The sequence below is a fragment of the Suncus etruscus genome, chromosome 13 (genome assembly GCF_024139225.1).
Source record: "Suncus etruscus isolate mSunEtr1 chromosome 13, mSunEtr1.pri.cur, whole genome shotgun sequence".
NCBI lineage: Eukaryota > Metazoa > Chordata > Mammalia > Eulipotyphla > Soricidae > Suncus > Suncus etruscus.
In genome coordinates this window covers 13,474,248-13,496,679 of record NC_064860.1, presented here as the reverse complement: position 1 = coordinate 13,496,679, position 22,432 = coordinate 13,474,248, and the positions used below count along the sequence as shown (strand labels likewise).

Sequence of the window (22,432 nt, the reverse complement as noted above, 5' to 3'; positions counted from 1 at the left end):
TTTACCAGCATATGGAAAATTCTCTAAGAAAGATCACATAATGGACTACAAATCATTCCTCCATAAAAATCAAAAGGATGGAAATTGTATCAACAATCTTCTCAGACCAAGGTGCACCAAAATAGAAGTCAACTACAAACAGAAACAGAAAAAATAACTTTAACACCTCAAAATAAAACAACTCCCCACTGAATATCAAGTGGGTCAGATATTTAAAAAAAAATCAAAAGATTCTTGTAAACAAATGAGAATCAGGACATAAGCTACCTAAAGTAATGGAATCCATTTAATATGATACTTTAATATGATAAATGGAATCCATTTATATATATATAATATATATATATCTTTATTTAAGAACCATGATTACAAATATGCTTGTAGTTTGGATTCAGTTATAAAAATTAAAACAAAAGAACAGTCCCTTCACCAGTGCAACATTCCCACCTCCAATGACCTCCATCTCCCTCCTCCCCCACTGGTTACCTTCATTCAAGATAGGCACTCTATTTGCCTCACTATCACTGTCATGATAGTTGTCAGTATAGTAATTTATCCAACTGAACTCACCACCTTTTGTGGCATGTTTCCTATTGCAGGCCAGACTTTCCAGCGCTCACGTCTATTGTCTCTGTTATTATTACAATAATATTAACTTTTCGTAAAACCCATAGATGAGAGAGACTTATTCTGTGTATATCTCTCTCCATCTGGCTTATTTCACCCAGTATAATAGATACCATGTCCATCCATGTATAGGAAAATTTTATGACCTCATCTCTCTTCTGACTGCAGCATAGTATTCCATTGTGTATATATACCACAGTTTCTTTAGCCACTCTTCTTCTATCAGCTATCTGGGTTGATTCCTAATTCTGGCTGTTATAAATAGCACTGCAGTGAATATAGATGTGCAGAAGGCACTTTTTGTTTTGTGTTTTTGTGTTCCTAGGGTATATCCCTAGGAGTGGTATTGCTGGATCATATGAGAGCTCATTTTCCAGTTTTTTGAGGAAATTCCATATTGTTTTCCATAAAGGCTAAACAAGATGGCATTTCCATCCCACCAGCATTGCCACCAGCATTGATGTTCTTTTTTTTTTTTTTTTTGGTTTTTGGGTCACATCCGGCTGCGCTCAGGAATTACTCCTGGCTCTACACTTATAAATCACTCCTGGCAGGCTTGGGGGACCGTATAGAATGCTGTTATTCAAACCACCATCCCTCTGCATGTAAGACAAAAGCCCTAACTTCATGCTATCTCTCCGGCCTCAAATTATGTTCTTATTCATTTTTATGTGTGCCAGTCTCTGTGGCATGAGATGGTATCTCATTGTTTTGATTTAAATCTCCTGACTATTAATGATTTGTAGCATTTTTTCATGTGTCTTTTGGCCATTTGTATTTTTTCTTTGAGGAATTGTCTGTTCATTTCTACTCCCCATTTTTTGATGGGGTTAAAATTTTTTTCTTCTAAGTTTTGTCAGTATCTTGTATATCTTAGAAACTAACCCCTTATCTTATGGGTATTGGGTGAATAGTTTCTCCCATTCTGTAGGTTCCCTTTGTATCCTCATCGCTACTTCCATTGAGGTGCAGAAGCTTTTCATTTTAATATAGTCCCATCTGTTTATTTCCACTTCCACTTGTTTGGACAGTGCTGTTTCCTTCTGGAAGATGCCTTTAGTCTCATTGTCATGGAGTGTTTTACATATGTGTTCTTTATACCTTATGGTTCTGGGTCTGATATCAAGCTCTTTATTCCACTTGGATTTGACTTTTGTACATGGTGTTAGTGGAGGTGCAAATTTGCTTTTATACATTTGACTGACCAGTTTTCTTAACACCACCTGTTGAAGAGAATTTACTTGCTCCATTTTGTATTTCTTGGCCCTTTATCAAAGATTAACTGGTTGTATGTCTGGGGAACATTCTCTGAATACTCAAGTCTAATCCATTGATTTGAGGATCGATCTTTATTCCAATACCATTCTGTTTTAATGACTTTTGCTTTGTAGTACAATTTAAAATTGGCAAAGTGATGCCATCCATCTACCCTTTCCTAAGAGCTGCTTTAGCTATTTGTGGGTATTTATTGTTCCATATGAATTTCAGGAGTGTTGATCCAATTCTCTCAAGAATGTCATGAATATTCTTTGAGGAATCACATTAAATTATGTACAAAGTTTTGGGGAATATTTAATTATGTTAATCCTCCCAATCCATGAACATATAGACTATCCATGGATAATCCATGGAGACCTGTGTCTCCATTTCCTTGTGTTCTCTTTTATTTCTTAAAGCAGTGTTTTGTCAGTTCTTTTTTGTATAGTTTCTTCACCTCTATAGTTAAATTGACTCCAAGGTATTTGAGTTTGTGTGGCACTAACGAGAATGGGGTTGTTTTATTAATGTCCATTTCTTCTCTATCATTATTAGTGTATTAGAAGGCCATTAATTTTTGCTAATTCTGTAGTCTGCCACTTTGTAATATAAATCTATTGTTTTAAGATGTTTTTGGTAGAGATTTTAGGGTTGTCTAAATAGAATATCATGTCATCTGCAAATAGTGAGAGCTCGACTTCTTCCTTTCCTATGTGGAAGACCTTTATATCTTTTTCTTGCCTAAAAGCTCTGGCAAGTAATTCTAATACTATTTTGAATAGGAGTGGTGAGAGAGGACAGCTTTGTCTTTTACCAGGATTCAGAGAAAAGGCTTTTAGTTTATCTCCATTGAGGATAATATTTGCCATTGGCTTATGTAAATGGCCTTGACTATATTGTGAAAAGTTCCTTTCATTCCCATCTTATTGAGAGTTTTTATCATTAATGGGTTTTGGAACTTATCAAATGCTTTCTCTGCAGCTATTTGTTTGATCAACTGGATTTTATTTTTCCTTTTGTTGATCTGTTCTATTATGTTGATTAATTTATGTTTATTAAACCATCCATACTGGAATAAAGCCTACTTGGTCATGTTCTATAATTTTCTTGATGAGGCATTGGATCCTATTTGCCAGGATTTTGTTAAGGATCTTTGTATCTGTGTTCGTTAGGGATATTGGCTTATACTTTTCTTTTTTGTCAGACTCTTTGTCAGGTTTTGTATCAGGGTGATGTTAGCTTCAGAAAATATATTTGGGAGTGTTTTTGTTTCTTCAGTTTCTGAAAGAGCCTGAAAATAATTGGTAGTACTTCCTCTTGAAAGGTTTGAAAGAATTTGTTAGTGAGGATGTGGAACTGGGTTTTTGTTTCTTGGAAGACTTTTGATTACCATTTTAATTTCCTCAATAGTGATGGGACTGTTTCTATATGATAGATCATCTTGATTCAACTGTGGGTGATTATAGGAGTCCAAGAATTTATCCATTTCTTCCATGTTTTCGTGTTTTGTGGCATGGGAGTGTGTGACAGTAGCTGGGAGGAGGACGTGAAGGAGGAGGAGGAGGAGGAGGAGAAGAAGAAGAAGAAGAAGAAAAGAAGAAGAAGAAGAAGAAAAGAGAAGAAGAAGAAGAAGAGAAGAAGAAGAAGAAGAAAGAAGAAGAAGAAGAGAAGAAGAAGAAGAAGAGAGGAGGAGGAGGAGGAGGAGGAGGAGAAAAGAAGAAGAAGAAAGAAGAAGAAGAGAAGAAAAGAAAGAAGAAAGAAAGAAAAGAAAGAAAGAAGAAAGAAAGAAAGAAAGAAAGAAAGAAAGGAAGAAAGAAAGAGAAGAAAGAAAGAAAAAGAAAAAGAAGAAGAAAAGAAGAAAAAAAAAGAGAAGAAGAAGAAGAAGAAGAGAAGAAGAAGAGAAGAAAAGAAGAAGAAGAAAGAAGAAAAGAAGAAGGAAAAAAGAAGAAAGGAAAGAAAAGAGAAAGAAGAGAAAAGAAGAAGAAGAAGAAGAAAGAAGAAGAAAAGAAGAAGAAGAAAGAAAGAAAGAAAGAAGAAGAAAGAAAAAGAAGAAAGAAAAAGAAAGAAAGAAAAAGAAAGAAAGAAAGAAAGAAAGAAAGAAGAAGAAGAAAGAAAGAAAGAAAGAGAAGAAAGAAGAAGAAAAGAAGAAGAAGAAGAAGAAGAAGAAGAAGAAGAAGAAGAAGAAGAAGAAGAAGAAGAAGAAGAAAACTCCAACTTGCAGCACTATTTTTGTTTTTTTGGGGGGCCACACATGTATATGCTCAGGGGTTACTCTTGGATCCGTGTAAAATAAAAATCCAGGAGTTTGAGACCGCCTCAAGCACCAAATTTTTAAACCCTATGCAGCCGGGTTAGAAGAAGCAGGGTAACAGTCAGGGTTTCCAGTCAGGAAAAGATAATCATGTTGTCTGTGGCCTTTGCCTCAAGCTCTCTCTGCCTCTGGCCAAAAGCCAGAACTCCTTTTCTTTATTCAAACCAATTCCCAATACTGGAGGGCAAAGGTCAAGTGAGACAAAAGTACTATCCAGTGGTCTTTTACATATCAAAGGAAGAGATTTTAGAAGAGAGGAATTTGGGGGAACACCTTTGTTTGAAGTGGTAGCTGGGTATTATCTTATTGTTCTGCACTCAGGAACCACTCCTGGCAGAGCTTGAGATGGGATGCTGAGCATAGAAACTAGGTCAGCCAGGCTAAGAAAATACTGTACTATCTTCCCACCCTCACAGCACTCTTTTTTTATTACCAAGAACAAAACAGCCCAAATGAGGGTCAAGAGAAGCTAAAAAGAAAATGTTAGTTATATGCAATAGAATATTACTCAGTCATAAGAAAAAAAATCCTGGCTCCTGGGAAAACCTGGATGAAACTCGAGAGTGTTAGGTTAAGTTAAATAATTCAAAAGAAATACAAATATAAGATGACTTCACTTATATGCAGGATATAGAGAACCAAAACACAAGAACAAAACCAAAAACAATGACCTAAACCAGTGAGTATTTTTGCCAGAGAGGGAGCTAAAGAGGGAACAACCAGGGGAAGTGGACCAATGGATAACAGTGAAGATGATGGCTATAATATGAGAACAAGGTGTAAAACTGTACCCCCCAAACATACAGTTGTGCAAAGAATATTATCTCAATACATTTTAATAATATGTGCTATGAATCAAATCATAAAGTTTAGAAATTTTGTTTATCACTAACTCCTTTCTTCTTTATCCTGTAATTCCAAAGTTGTGTAAACAAAAATTTCTGCTTCTGACAAGATTTTGAAGTTTCTGACACTGTGAAAATACTGGCTGTATTTTCAGTGAATTCTGAGCAAGTTATTGTTGATCTTTCTACTTTTAGGCTTCTGGGCTTTTTCAAGACCTATAGACTATAAATCTTGCTATTTTTCTCTGTATGCTATTGAGAAACAATCCGGGGTTAAACTATTTTTCTTAGGCATGCTTGCCTTTTAGCATATTCTATAATATATCTCACTGGCTCTCATTCAGAAGAAATGTAAAACAACATAGATAAATGTCTTTTGGAGGCCAGAGAAATAATATAGTGGGTAAGGCTTTGGATGCAGTTGTGTCCTAGAAGTTTTCCCGTTCCATGGTAGTATGGAAAATACACACACCTGCTTGTACCACCAAGTACTCATCTTACACTAAAAAGCACTTCCTCCCCTTTCAGAGTACGCCTGGTCATATTAAAACATATTAAGCTCTTCAGAACTAAGGAAAGGGATATACATTGTTCAGTTTATTTATGCCCCAGAGATTCTCAAGAGATTATTCTTTTGTAAAGATCACATTCGGTGTTTTCTCAGACTGGGTTACATCTACACAACAGCTGTGAGGAGAATCTGATATGGTGTGCACATCTAGTTCTTTCTGCCTGCTAAAGCAGTCTCCTTGGATGCTGTCAGAAATTCTAAGAAGGCAGGAGGCAGGGGCTATTCATCTTTAGTTCCTTCGCTTCTCACAAGTTAGTGTCACACAGGCAGTAATCTAAGGATGAGAAGATTAAAAGTTTGGATGCAGCACTTGAAGGAGAATCCAAACAATCTACTACAATGCCCAGTTAAGACACTGACTTTGGGAAGGGACACCCCAAAGCATGCTCAGGGATTTCACTCTCAGTAATTCATGACCATCCATATTTATTGTAATATTGGGGCCGGAGAGATAGCATGGAGGTAAGGCATTTGCCTTCCATGCAGGACGGTGGTTTAAATCCCGGCATCCCATATGGTCCCCTGTGCCTGCCAGGGGCGATTTCTGAGCATAGAGCCAGCAATAACCCCTGAGCATTGCCAGGTGTGACCCCAAAGCCAGAATGTGTGTGTGTTTGTATGTATGTATGTATGTATGTATGTATGTATGTATTAGGGGCCAAAGAAGTGGTGCTTGGACTTCCCAAGCTTACAGTGATATTTAGGAAAACATGTGATGCAGGGACCGAAAGTGGACTTGTTACATGAGCCCTAACTCTTGTGCTATCTTCCCAGCCCCAGAGGACTACATCTTTAAAAATTACTGAAACTCGGGTTTAGAGAGATAATACAACAGATAAGATGCTTGCCTTGCATGCAGCCAACCCAGGTTCAATTCCTACACCCAGATGGTTCCCAAACACTGCCAGTGAGTCAAGAGGAAAACCTGTGCATTGACAGGTATGGCCCTAAGACATTCACACAAAATGAATTACTGAAACCCGGTCCAAGTCAAAATGTTCATGGGTTTAGAGTACATATAGAAGGGAAATATAATACTTTTCTCAGCACATTCTGGAAAAATCTGAGTGCGTGGAAGTTGCTAAATAACCTCTTGAATGTCATCAAGCTGCTAAGGAGGTAAAAATTTGATGCAACATATTGTTTTGATTATTTTCATTTATTTTGCCAAGGTTATAGAAAATTACTTCTATATTATGTAAAGAACACAAATAAAGGATTGGAGTAGACATTGATTGAATGCCTTCTAATTCAACCATCTTTACAATAAAATTCCTATTTATTCCTATACAGAACCCCTCTTTTTGGTTTTTGGGCCACACCCAGTGGTGCTCAGCGGTTACTCCTGGCTCTATACTCAGAAATTTCTTGTGTCAGGCTCAGGGAACCATATTGGATCCTGGGAATCAAACCCAGTTGGCCTGGTGCAAGGCAAATGCCCTACCCACTGTGCTATTGCTTCTGGCTCTAGAACCCAAGGTGTTGTGGGCTACAGAGGGTGCATAAAATAATATTTAGAACACAATTGTGCACACTGTCTGACTACAAACACTTTCCTAGAACATTATTTTACCTCTGGCATAAAGAAACACTGCTTGATGTGGGAAAAAATTACATCTATAACATATGCTGCAGAATTATGATACCATCATTCGCAAGAAACACATAGCAGTCCTCTGCCATAGTTATTATAATGCCACCAATTCCCACCCCATGAGAGTCTGTGCTCTTCAGTCTCCCCTACTGCCCTTTATCAGTGCACTCAACAAATCTATTTTTTGTGTGACTTTAGTCTTTGATAAATTCTCTTGCCACCTGAGTAAGCAGCCAAATGCTCTATAGAGTAGAAAGAGGAATCTACTATATTTTGGTGGGGGGAAAAAAGAAATAAGAGCATCCAGGAGATAATACAGTGGTTAGGGTTCTTTCATCAGACACAAGTTCTATTTTTGGCATCACAGGGTATGGATCTGGTAGCACCTACCATTGCAGAGATGACCCAGGAAGACTGCATGAGTCTAAGTAGCATTGCATAGGCCCTTGCATTGAACCACTGGCCTTATTGGTCGCTCAGATCTCTTGAGCACTGCTTGGGAGCATCCCTCCCTTCAACAAAATATAAAAAAGCACAGAGAACAAAAAAAAATAATGTAATGATACAGAGTTGCATGGAAGTTGTCCTAAAAGTAGATGCAAACTTGATAGCACTGATCCAAGTATTTCTATTCTAGGTAACAACAAGATGAAGTTTAAAATGTTCCAATTTAATTAGCAATTGGAGTCTGAAAAAATTGTGTTATATTTTAATGTCAAATCACTATAAATCAAGAGATGATGAACTAACCTGACATTAATTGCAAATATTGCTTACAAATATTATTTCTTTAACAAGGTGGATCTCTGCCTTATTTTAATTGCCTTTCAAATGTACTGAATTGTATTTTTACCAAAAACTCTGTAAAAGTAGAAAGCCTTACCCAGGAAATATTTTTCCATTATTATTTATCTACATATAATTCTTATTCAGAAAAAAAAATTCTCTTAATAATTTTTATTGTGACCAATGTGAATTACAATTCTTTTACAGTAATATTTAAGGTACAGAGTGAATCAGGTACAGAGTTGAATCAAGGGCATTCCCACCACCAGGGTTGTCCTCTCTTCACCTCTGTTCCCAGCATGCATCCCATATCTCCCTCCTTTGCCCCCCAGAGTGCTAGTGTAACTGGTCCCCTCTTGTACAGCTTGTTGTAGATTGGGTATCGATTTTGTTGTCATGCTCTCTAGTTAGAGAGTCCTAATTTTATCATCCACAACTGAGTGGAAAGTTTCCTGGCACCTTAAAAAAGACCTTGGAGTATGAAAATGAGTGTGTACAAGCCTGTAGTTGTTATTCTGACAGTATACTTCAAGGATAGAGAAACCTGGTATCTCTTAGGCCAACGGAATTCCCTTTATAATTTTCTCAATACTTACTGTGTCTTTGAAAAAAATACAAGTTATTATTTTTTACTAATCTCTCAACCTAGACTCCAGGGAACTAGACACCAACTGTCCAGTCTTTACTCCTGGATCCCAGACATAGAAACAACAGAGTGATCCACAACAGCTCCAGGAACCAAATCCCCTCCAGGGCATTCATAATGCTGCTCTGACACCAGTTCTAAATTGATAACCTGACAAGGAGGAAATGGGAACAACTTGTCCTTCCTCATCAGCCAATGATAAGACAAAATCAGAAAACATGTCACCCTTTGATCTGTGCAAAAGCCAAGATCGCTATCTACAGATGACTGGTTATTACAACCAGGACTAAACATTATGCATCCTGGGACCAACAACAACAACAACAATAACAGCAACAAAAAACTCTAGCCTAGCTTTTGGTCTATGATCTGTTCATCAAACAATATCTCCAACTCCAGAGGTCTGACTGAGACAACCGCAACTGAACGGGTCTTCCAAAAACATAACGAAAGACTTTATCCCAGGCTCCATCCTAGGAGCAATATAATGACTAAGACCACCAACTACAGAAGATGAATTAAAATGACACTGAAAAAGCAGAACTGCTAGAACCACAAAGAAAGACCTCATCATAAGCTTCATTCCTTGAGCTACACAGTCACCAAGATCTCTAGATACAGAGGTCTGATTTTACCATCCAAGACGAAGCAGAAGTCTTCCATACACCACGAAAGCACCGAGGGGATAGTAAATGATCATGCAAGGAGTCTATAGTTAATTCCATAACAGTATACTTCAGGGGTGGAGAAACCCTGTATCTTCTAGGCCAAAGGAATTTCCTCTATAATATTCCCAATAGTTACTGTGCCTATGCATGGGGAAAACAAAAAGAAAAAAAAAAGCACAAAACAATAATTTTTCCACAGATTTATTTATCGATTGATCGATTTTTTGACGTCTTTGTTTTGGTGTAGATATTGAAGTTGATGTCACCAATATTATTTTATTTTATTTTATTTTATTTTATCTTACTCTTTCTTTTTGCACTCTGGCATGATTTGATTTCAGAACTGAGACTATTGTGTGGTGCTTGTTTTTATGGCTGTGGTGCTCACTGAATATTTAATTTGATATTTCTTTCTGTATTGTTGTGGAGTTTCAATTACCTTTTTCATGTCCTCTCTCAAACTGAGGTTGAAAGCCTCACAGTGGTTCTCAAAATATGGCCCGCGGGCCACATATTGTATTTGTATTTGTTTTGTTTCTTCATTGCAAAATAAAATATATGCAGTGTGCATAAGAATTCATTCATAAGTTTTGTTTTTACTATAGTCAGACCCTCTAATGGTCTGAGGGACAGTAAACTGGTCCCCTGTTTAAAAAGTTTGAGGACCCCTGCAGGACTCCGCCCATTTTCAGCTATTTGACTTCTTTTTTTTTTTTTCTTATTTTGTACCCCAATCTTTTGCTTTTCTTTCCTTCAAACAAAACCACATAACTCAATTTGTCTAGCTCCGCCTCTTAAATGGAGGGGGAAACAAGGGAGGGTACCAGGACCAAACAGATATATGATCACTAATAGTAAGCTAGACAAAGAGTGGACCACCTACTCTAGCAGCCTGGGGGGTGATGGTGGAGGATATGGATTGCAGAAAGGGAACTGGAATGGGGGGAGGACAAATTTGGTGATGGGTATTCCACTGATTCAGTGTTAATATGTATATAAAATACTACTGTGAAAGATATGTAAGTCATTATGATCAAAATTAAAATAAAAAAAGTTTTTTTTTACTAATATCAAATAAAACTTGAATAAATTTTTTAGTTTTCCTATAATAAAGATCTTTACAAAGTCCAATAAACTCTTCTCTCTCCTTGTTGATTAATAAAACAATTTTTATTTGTTTGTTTTTGGCCACACCCAGGGGAGTTCAGGTGTTATTCCTGGCTATATGCTAAGAAATCACTTCTGGCAGGCTTAGAGAGCCACATGGGATTTTGGAGATCAAACTTAGGTCAGATGCATGCAAAGTAAATGCCCTACCCACTGTGCTTTTACTTTGTTCCCATGATTCATAGAGTTTTAATCTAATAATACAACTAAGCAGGAATCCTCTATAATAGGTAATAACTGTAAGACATAGAAATAATAATAATAATAATTGTTTGAATATTCCAAAAGCCAGAATGAAATATTAAAAGGATTTTCAAAAAGAAAGAAAAAACACAATCCTATTATTACATTATTTTCTTGGCATTGGAAAAAAAGTTCCATGACCCACTTTAGTAGCAGTTTCTCAAGTAAAGCTGATAATGATTTCTGGCTTCTACCTTTGGGAGCTTTCCAAGGGATTTAGAAGCATATATCACCTTGACTGCTATATGATCTAACTATTTAGTACAGCTATGAAATTAACTGTTCACCCTTAGCCTGTGGCTTAATGGGAATCAATCTTACCTAATAACTAAAAACACAAATTCTTTGCTTTATGAAGTTCAATATTCCACTATATGCTGACCATTTGTTGCTTTTTCCCAAACTTCCTTCTTTAAAATAATTATCTTATTGAAACAATTGTGTTCTATTGAGTCCTTCATAGTTGAATTTTATATATACAATGAGTCAGGGCCCTTCCCAACACCACTGTCAACCTCCCTTCACCAATGGAACCAAAGTGCATCCTGTACCATCACCCTATGCCCCGCAAACTTTCTTCTTTAGCCATGTAAAGAACTTTCTTCCCATTTATCTACCAAATATTCCCTGAGTACCTTGTGTTAAGTGCTAGTATTAAAATATTATATAAAAGAAAATAAACCATTCTTTATAGAAGTAACAGGGAGAGCCTTTCTAGAAAACTGCATAGCATTTATGCTTTTTTAAATTTCTAGGTAGACTTGCTGGCTGCATGTAGGTAGATCAAGTTTAATAGAAATTTCAGGCTATTGGGGGCCCGACTGTGAAAAATTGTGAGTGCTGCCTGTGTGTGTCTGTCTCCTGTCCTGTCAGGTGAAACTCTTGGGAGTGGGTCGAAAAGAGGCTCCAGAAGAGCACTGCTCCACTTCGCTACATGGCCGTGTGCTCTTTCTAAGAAAAGAACACCATCGCAACAAGAAGAAAAAGTCGCACTAAGAACTGTGCTGGATCACTGAAGCCCAGCATTTCTCTCCGGACTGTTTTCTCTACTACGTGCTCAGGCCTAAGATTTGATCCTGTGAGAGGCTTCGTCCACGGAGGACTCCCCTCCCTTGGAGGCAAGTCAACCCACCCAGAAAGGATGGAGCCAGAGGAGTGTGGCTGCGTGCATCATTTAGCCAATGAATACCACCATAACACGTAGAAAAACCCACAATACAAGTGTGACAATGGGGAAACAACGCAGGCCAGCATCAGACATAGAGAATGAAGATGACAATTCTGATGACCAGATAATGACCAACCAACTAATCAACCTCTCAGATAAGGACTTTAGACAAACAATATGGAAGATGCTCAAAGAACTCAAAGAAACCATGGATCAAGTTGAACAGAACACTAACAAGAACCAAGAAAATATGAAGACAGAAATCACTAAACTCCAAACTGAAATAACATGTCAACTAATAGGCCTGAAAAACTCAGTAAACAAAGTGAATGACAAAATGGATAAGCTCTGGGACAGGGTATCAGAAGCTGAGAATAGACTTGGTGCTGTGGAAGATGAGATACATAACAATTCCATACAGCAGGAGAGATTGGAAAAAAAAAACTTAAAGCAAATGAACAGACAATGGAAAAATTAGTCAAAGAATGGGAACAGATAAAAATAGAAGTCTATGATAAGCTCAACAGAAACAACTTAAGAATCATTGGAGTCCCAGAGACCCAGGAAGAAAATTTCCAGGAAGAATCAACGGTCAAGAACATCATTCAAGAGAAACTTCCAGAGCTAAAGAATATATGTGATCAAATCTTGCATGCTCGAAGAGTACCAACCAAAAGAGACCCCAGAAAAAATACCCCAAGACACATCCTAGTCACAATGACAAATCCCACAGACAGAGACAGAATTCTGAAGACAGCAAGATCAAAAAGGGAAATTACATTCAAGGGAGCATCCTTAAGATTTACAGCAGACCTGTCACCAGAAACACTCAATGCCAGAAAGCAGTGGTGGGATATTGTGACAAGACTGAATGAAATGAATGCTTCACCTAGAATACTGTGGCCCAAAAACCAAAAACAAAAAAAACCAACTATGAAGTACCACCTCACACCCCAGAGATTTGCACACATCACAAAGAATGAGAACAAGCAGTTTTGGCGGGATGAGGAGAGAAAGGAACTCTTATCCACTGCTGGTGGGAATGCCATCTAGTTCAACCTTTATGGAAAGCAATATGGAGATTCCTCCAAAAACTGGAAATCGAGCTCCCATACGATCCAGCTATACCACTCCTAGGAATATACCCTAGGAACACAAAAATACAGTACAAAAACCCCTTCCTTACACCTATATTCATTACAGCACTATTTACCATAGCAAGACTCTGGAAACAACCAAGATGCCCTTCAACAGATGAATGGCTAAAGAAACTGTGGTACATATACACAATGGAATATTATGCAGCCGTCAGGAGAGATGAAGTCATGAAATTTTTTTTATAAATGGATGTACATGGAATCTATTATGCTGAGTGAAATAAGTCAGAGAGAGAGAGAAAGATGCAGAACGGTCTCACTCATCTATGGGTTTTAAGAAAAATGAAAGACATTCTTGCAATAATAACTTTCAAACACAAAAGAGAAAAGAGCTGGAAGTTACAGTTCACCTCATGAAGCTCACCACAAATAGGGATGAGTTTAGTTAGAGAAATAACTACGTTTTGAACTATCCTAATAAAGAGAATGTATGAGAGAAATAGAAAGCCTGTCTAGAATACAGGTGGGGGTTGGGTGGGGAGGAGGGACATTTGGGACATTGGTGATGGGAATGTTGCACTGGTGATGGGTGGTGTTCTTTACATGACTGAAACCCAAACACAGTCATGTATGTAATAAAGTTGTTTAAAAAATTAAATAAATATAAAAATTAAAAAAGTTTCAGGCTATTTTTCAATCATCTCAAAATTATTTATAATAATTATGTGGAGAATGATTAAAGAAGTCAAATCATTCTGTTTGCTGTAAAGTCATTGTTATTAATGCAAAAATCTAATTTCTAGATCATGATGTTTTTCTGGGCTATCCCCCTTTATAAAATAGCATTTATCCCTGCTAATAATGTACTGTGTTAGATTCATCATTTTGTTGTATGGCTCTGCCTCATTGTCTTTCATGAATTGGAGGTGGAAAGAAGGCGGGAGGAAATTAAGAAGTTAGCAACTTTGTTTTAATGTATCACAATCATTTTCTGCTGTGTCCCCACAGCACTCAACATATAAATTTATATATTTCAGATTATTTTCTATAACCTTCCTTTTCCATTTCAATTTTCAATTCCTACCCTATAATTTCTAAGTACATATAATTACTACTTCAGGTGTTAAAATGCTACGTTCACAAGGATCTACACCCCAGCCCTCCAAAACAAAAGACATCAGCTAGCTAAATACAATTACCACATTATAAATGTGCAAATTTTAGCAATAGTCAACATAGTCTTCCTTAAGAAATGGAAGGAAGTGGTGCTGGAGCCCTCTTCAGCAAATAGTATTGCAGATAGGTGCTTGCCTTGGAAGCAATTTACCTGGTCCCTCATATAGATCTTCAGCATCCCATTTGATCCCCCCTGGAACCACCAGTACTGATTCCTTACTGCAGGGCCAGGAGTAGACCCTAGTACCATTAGGTGTGGCCCTACAACAAACATAAATAAAAATAATAATAAATGCAATAAAAAAATCTAATGCTGAAATCTAGGTTTTGCTTCAATAACTATGACTTTAGGATTCTTCTTTAATAAGCAATCCATCTTCAAGTGCTTGGAAACAAACCAAAAATAAATTAAAATGAGGAAAATAACTACTACTGCATTATTATGCACAACCTTTCACCAGACTTGTAGGGGGGGAGCTATCTTTTTGATTCTCAGTTTAATGGTCATTTTTTTAAAAAGAAAAACAACTCCCTGTCATAGAATAAACATTAAAGTGATGTTTATTCTAATAGGAGAAGCAGATAAGCCCTCTGCTCTAGTCATCTTTCCTTACATAGACAAGGGAAGTGAATAAAGGTAATCCATGGAGGCAATGCTGAGTTTATCTTTGCTATAAGTACATAATTTATCTAAATTTAATGCATGGTATAAATAGAGCAGATTTAAGGCCACCTCAGTCTACTTGTGGTCTCCAGGTAATTTTTTTTCTCTCATTTGGATTCTGGGCTTCACTAGCAGTAATCGGGGCTTATTCCTGGCTCAGTACTCAGGAATGGGTAGTTCTCCGAGAACCATATAAGGTATCAAAGGATAATTCAGAGTCAGTCACATTCAGGACAAGGACCCTCCCCATTATACTATCCTTCTAGATTCTCAAGGTAACATTTTATTCATAATAATGCTCATATCAATACCGCAAGATTTAGAAATTTCTGTAAATGGAAATAAAAATGGAGGAGTATGGTTTCTAGTCTCATAAAAATGATTTAATTGTGGCATCAGAAAGATAGCACAGGGGACAGTCACTTGCCTTACACAAAGAGTTGACTGTAGTTCAACCCCTGACACCACATATGATCTTTTAAGCACAGCTCCAGGAGAAAGCCAAGGACACTCAAAGTAATCCTGGGAGCAAATTCGAGTATAAAAAAATATATGTTTGAGACCAATGAATTATATCTTTGTGGACAACTTGACAGTGTTTTCATCTGATGTCAAGTCTTTATCAGTAGTTCACAATCAGCATTTATTTAAAGTTGTTTAAAGCTCGTTTCATAATCATTCTTAGGTAAATATCACCTTGGCAATACTTGAAAAAGATTTAAATATATTCACTCCTGACACAACATTCCACTCATGAGTATAACCTACATAAGTTTGCTTATATATGTGAGCAATTATATGTGTGGATACAAGTATATATATGTATATATAAAATGAAATACATTATTTGAAATTCTATTCAATGAATCAAAGATTTGGAAATGACCCAAATATCTATCAGCCGAAGACCAATGAAATAGATTATGATCCCCCTATAGAATGATGTACTTGGCAGTATTTTTTAATGATAAAACAACTCTGTATAATGATATGAGAAAAAGTTTGAAAACATTGTAAAATAGTAGCTCTAGAGATAACACCTCAGGTAGGCCACTTATCTTGCACACAGCCTATTTGAGTTTAATTCACTGCAACCCATTAGTCTCTTGAGTATTGCTAGGAATGATTCCTGAATGCAGAATCAGGGGTAACTCCTTAGCATCACTGAGTGACCCCCACAAAAAAGAAAAGAAAACATGGCTAAATTTAAAAAAAAATCAAAAGAAAAAACACAATACAACAAGTTATCATTTGAGTACATACACATATTGTGATTGTAATTTAATTGTATTGCATGGATATCTGGATATATATAAAAGAATAACTTCTTACTGGTAGGGAGAGGATTAAATAGCTAGCAAATAATGGAGAAGAGGATTACTTTTAACTTTAAAAATGCTTACTATTTTTTAATCTTATATATGCACATAAATAGCATGTGGGTTTTAATTTTTAAAAACAAAACAAATACTTTTAAAACAAAAATAAGCATAATGCCCATTACTTTCTTAACACCCAGAACAAAACATAATTTTATTGTAGACACTATAATAAGAGATATGGGCCAGGGTCATAGCTTGAAGGGGTAAAGTACATACTTTGCATATACCTGAGCAGAGACACATTGCCAAGTGGAGAATCAAACCTTCAGAGCTGCACCAAATATCGCTGAGTATTTACAAATATCAATGTGAATACTAAATAAAAATCAAAACAGTGAGATTATTATCTCACACCACAGAAACAGGCACAAAGCAAGAACAAGAACAGCCAGTCGTGGTACTGATGCTGAGGAGAAAAAAAAGAAAGATTCTCATTCACTGTTGATGGAAATGACAACTGGTCCATCCTTTTTGAAAAACAATATGGACATTCCTTAAAAAGCTAGAAATGTGACCCAGCAGTCCTGCTCCTGGGAATATGCCCTACTAGCCCAAAATATAAAGGCATCTGCACGCCTATGTTCATCGCCAACTTTTCACATTAGTCAAACTTAGAAACAACCCACGTATCCAAGAACATATAAGTAGCTAAGGAAACTGTGGTACATGTACACAATGAAATACTAGACAGCTGTTAGGAAAAATGAAGTCATGGAATTTTCTTAGAAATGGATAAATATGGAGAGCACTTTGCTAAGTGAAATGAGTCACAGAAAGGAATAAATATAGAAATATGACACTCATTTGTGGGATATAAAAAGAGATAGCATGGTAATAATTCCCAAAACAATAGAGATGAGGGCCAAAGGACTGTCTATGACAGTAAGCTTGTCACAAAGAATGGTGAGTACGGTTGGTGTAGAAAAGGCACTAATATGGCAATGATAGTTGGAAATGATCACTCTTGACAAAAAATGGGCGCTGAAAGGTGGTCAGTTGATATGCATGATACTCACTCAGTAACAATATTGAAAACCATGCTGTTTAAAAGGAAATAAAGAGAGAAAGGAAAGACAAGAAAAGGGTTTGCAAGAGACAGGCAGGGTAAAGGGTGGGGAGAAGATAGAAAGAAAATTGGGGACATTGATGGCAGGAAATATGCATTAATGAAGAGTGCCTTGATCTTCTGGTGGCTAATCATGGTTTTCTTGAACTGGACTGAGAGTGCAGAAGCTATCACCAGAACATTAGAGCACATGAGTGCGCATGGCGCCTGTTCTGAACATAGTGGAAGCCTCTTCAGGTGCGACAGTAGTAGGTAGTGAAGGAAGGAGAGGTGAAAACACTGAGCAGCTCCCTAGAGGCTGAGGTCCATAGCCTTTCTTCTATCAAAGATGCTTTGTGCCACGACCTCACCTCCCTAACGTTGTGGAGGTCACTCACTTATTGGGAATAAGCCAAAAATAAAGCTCTATTGGAAGGAGACCGGCAGTAGGCAGAAGGGGGGGGTGAGTACCCCTACCAAGATTTTGGCTCTAGAACTGGCCATCCCAGATGACCTCAGCAGCCTAACATAGAAAAAGAATCTGGAAATGAAGAAGCCCAGCTGAAGCTTAACTGAGGAGAAGCTTTGTTCAGAACCACCTGAATTTGCCCAGCTGAAGCTTAACTGAGGAGAAGCTTTGTTCAGAACCACCTGAATTTGGCTATCTCCAAAAAATTGACTTTGTTTCAGGTCAGTCTTTGTGTGTGTGTGTGTGTGTGTGTGTGTGTGTGTGTGTGTATGTGTGTGTGTGTGTGTGTGTGTGTGTGTGTGTGGTTTTTGGGTTACAACCGGCAGCGCTCAGGGGTTACTCCTGGCTCTACGCTCAGAAATCACTCCTGGAGAAATTGGGGGACCAAATGGGATGCTAGGATTCGAACCACCGTCCTTCTGTATGCAAGGCAAATGCCCTACCTTCATGCTATCTCTCCAGCCCCTCAGGTCAATCTTTTGACCCTATTTGCATAATTCACTATATTGCTGTTAAATTATGCTTTATCTCTATGGATCTTAATAGCTACTGTTTTGGCCTAAGCCCTACTGCAAACAGAAAATTTTGTATCTTACTTTAGTGGTTTAATACTTTGCATAATTATGTGGAAATACATAATGTTAGAGTTTTAAAACTTTTCAGCTATCCTAGTGAATGTTTCCCAATAGCTAGGATGTTTTACTTTGTATTATTATGTAGCAACTTATTCTTAAATTATGTCTGCAAAAAATGTTCTAATGTCTTTGTCCACAGACTTGGATGTAAAAGGAACATGGATACTATAGACTCTTATTAATGGTCTAATTATAAGAATGTTTAGCTACTAATTTTCAAACTATACAAATGTTTCTGCAGCAAGGTTCTATTGTGTATGTTCAGAGAAGTGTAGAAAAAAATTTTGTGATATATAATAAGACCAATCACATGTAAGTAAATTGAAATAATAAAGAAACTCCCCAAGAATAAAAGTCCAGGACATTTTACAGGTGAATTCAGAGAATAATTACTACCATTAATCCTTAGACTCTTCCAAAACATCAAAAAGACAAGAATGCTCCCCTAATTCCTTTTTATGAAGCTAATATCATGCTCATTCCCAAAGCTGACAAAGATACCACTAAGAAAGAAAACTACAGACCAATCTCACTAATGAACATGGACGCAAAATTCCTTAACAGAGTCTTAGCAAACTGAATCCAATAACACATCAAAAAGATTATTCATCATGAACAAGTGGGGCTTCAGCCCAGGAATGCAAGGGTGGTTCAATATATGCAAATCAATCAACATATGCCACATCAATTAAAAGAAAGACAAAAACCACATGATCATATCAATTGATGCAGAAAATGTATTTGACAAAATTCAACACCCATTCATTATGAAAACCCTCAGCAAAACAGATGTTGAAAGGACCTTCCTCAAGATAGTAACTGCTATCTATAGAAAGCCCACAGCCAAAATAATTCTTTTTTTTTTTTCAAAATAATTCTTAATGGTGAAAAACTGAAAGCATTTCCACTAAGGTCAGGCATGAGGCAAGGATGTCTACTGTCTCCACTCTTATTCAATATAATATTAGATGCCTAGTAATAGCAATCAGACAAGAGGAGGAAATCAAAGGAATCCAAATCAGAAAAGAGAAAGTCCAATTATCTCTATTTGCAGATGGCATCATTATATACATCAAGACCCTAAAGAGTCCACAGAAAAGCTCCTAGAAACAATAGAAACGATACAACAAAGTGGCCCACTACAAAGTCAATACACAAAAGACAGTTGCATTCTTTTACAAAAATAACAACTCAGTGAAGAAAGAGATCAAAAAGTCTATCTCATTTAAAGTAGTGTCTAAAACTATCAGGTACCTAGGAATAAACCTAACAAGAGAGGAGTAGACCAATACCACAAAAACTTCAAAACACTTAAGAAAGATATTGAAGAGGAATAAGGAAGAACATACCAAGCTCATGGAGTGGAAGAATTAATATCATTAAAGTGACCATCTTACCTAAACTACTATATAAATTCAATGTGATTCCTATTTAATTTTGGACATCATTTTTCACGGACTTAGAAAAATAATTTATATTGAAAAACAAAATAACTGGAAGGAATTGAATTACCTATTTTGAAGCTCTACTACAAAGCTATAGTGATCAAAAAAAGCATAATTTTGAACAAAGACAGTTTCAGATTAATGGGTCAAAATAGAGTACACAGAGACAAACCCCCCAAGTATATGGTCAAATAATCTTCGACAGAAACCAAGAATATGAAATGGAACAAAGACAATCTCTTCAAAATAATGTTGGAAAAACTGGATAACCATGTATAAGAATTTAAAGATTAATTCATATCTCACACTGTACATAAAATTCAATTCAAAGTGGATTAAAGACCTTGCAATTAGACCTGAACCCATAATGTTCATTGATAAAAACATAGGAAGAAACTCCAAGACTTACACCTCAAAGAAGTCTTTGATGATAGGATGCCAATGGCAAGAGTTATGGCATCAAACTAAAATAAATGGTACTACATCAAACTAAACATTTTCTGTGTGGCAAAAGAAACATGGACTAAAATTAGAAGACAATAACTGAATGGGAGAAGTTTTTTGCACAACATATTAAATAAAAATTTGATATCTAAGATATACAAAGTACTCACAAAGGTTAACTCCACAAAACCTAAAAACCTTAACAAAAAATGGAGAGAGGAATTTGCCACATACACACACCCCTTTTTTAAATTGGATTTTTAAAAATCTTTTATCTTTTAAATTAGGAACACAGATTACTTTATTTTACCACACATTTCTACATTTTTCTATAAAATTAAGAAGAAAGGATCAAAGAAAGGTCAAGTGGTCTCGGAGGCATTGATGGGGAAATACATAAGGACAGAACTAAATATACAAGCCAAAGTCAATAATGGAATAAAGGAACCTAAACTTTAACAATTTAAACTTAGAGGGACATGTTATACTGGCAGGCCAGTAGGTAAAGTGTGGTGGTATAGGGTGCCATTGGTGGAGGGAGGTTGCCACTGATAGTATAAGGGCCCTGCCTCATTGTATAACTCAAATTCAACTATGAAGGATTCTGTTGACCATAATTATTTTAATAAAATAAAAATTTAAAAAATGTGGATGGGTCAGAAGAAATAGCTCAGCAGTAGGGCATTTGCCTTGCCTGCAGCAGATCAGGATGGATGGTGGTTGGAATCATGGCATTCCATATGGTCCCTGGGAGGCTTAAGGGCAATTTCTGAGTACAGAGCCAGGAGTAACCCCTGAGTGCCACTGGGTGTGACCCCAAAACTAATAATAATAATAATAATAATAATAATAATAATAATAATAATAATAATAAATGGGGAGAGGAAATGAAAAGACATTTCTTTGAGTAAGACCAACAGACACATGAAAAATGTTCATCACTTATTAGGCACACATCAGAAAGAATGATAACAAGCAGTGCTGGCGGGGATGTGAAGAGAAAGGAACTCTTATTCACTGCTGATGGGAATGCCATCTAGTCCAACCTTTATGGAAAGTGACATGGAGATTCCTCCAAAAACTGGAAATTGAGCTCCCATAGGATCCTTCTCTTCCACTCCTAGGGATATACCCTAGGAACACAAAAATACAATACAAAAATCCCTTTCTCATACCTATATTCATTGCAGTATTGTTTACAATAGTAAGACTCTGGAAACATCCTAAATGCCCCTCAATAGATGAATGGTTAAAGAAACTATGGCACATATACACAATGGAATATTACGCAGCCATCAGAAGAGATAAAGTCATGAAATTTTCCTATAAATTGATGTACATGGAATCTATTCTGCTGAGTGAAATAAGTCAGAGGGAGAGAGATAAACACAGAATGGTCTCCCTCATCTATGGGTTTTGAGAAAAATGAAAAACATTTGTGTAATGATTCTCAGAGGCAAAATAGAGGAGGACTGGAGAATCCAACTCCTGACATGAAGCTCACCACAGGGATCATTTAGTGCAGTCACAGAAATAATTACACTGAGAACTATCATAACAAAATGTGACTGAATGAGGGAAATAGAAAGCCTGTCTAGAGTACAGACCATTGTGGGGTGGGGAGGAAGGACACTTGGGATATTGGTCATGGGAATGTTGCACTGGTGAAGGATTTTATATATATATATATATAATAAAAAAAAGAAAGAAAAGAAAGGCCTCCCAATTCTTACCACAGGCTGTGTTCTTTACACTGACTGTATAGAAAGAGAAGGTACAGTAAATGCACCCCATATACACCTCAACACAGACCCTTTGCTTGGTCTGTATTGTGAATTGGGGAACAAAAAAAAATTAGGCAATTCCAAATGAAGACAGCAATGAGATATCATCTTATACCAGTGATGATGACATATATCAAAAATAATGAAAAGATAGCACAGTGGTAGGGTGTTTGCCTTGCACGTGACTGACCCCGGAAAGACTGTGGATTTGATTCCTAGCATCCCATATGGTCCCTTGAGTCTGCCAGGAATGATTTCTGAGCTGCAGAGCTAGGAGTAACCCAAGTACCACTGGGTATGACCCACCTCAAAAATAATGAGAACAATCTCTTTGGGCAGGTTTGTGGTGAGTAAGAACCTGTCATTCACTGCTGGTAGGAATTTTCCTGATCCAATCCCTAGGGAAAA

At 36.8% G+C, this 22,432-nt stretch overlaps 1 non-coding gene across 1 annotated transcript; it reads left to right on the top strand.

Annotated features, from left to right (window-relative positions):
* Positions 1-21,956: 21,956 nt before the first annotated feature.
* LOC126026370 (small nucleolar RNA SNORA51) lies at positions 21,957-22,089 on the top strand. The gene has a single exon (XR_007501661.1). It is a non-coding gene; the product is annotated as a small nucleolar RNA SNORA51 (small nucleolar RNA).
* Positions 22,090-22,432: the final 343 nt, after the last annotated feature.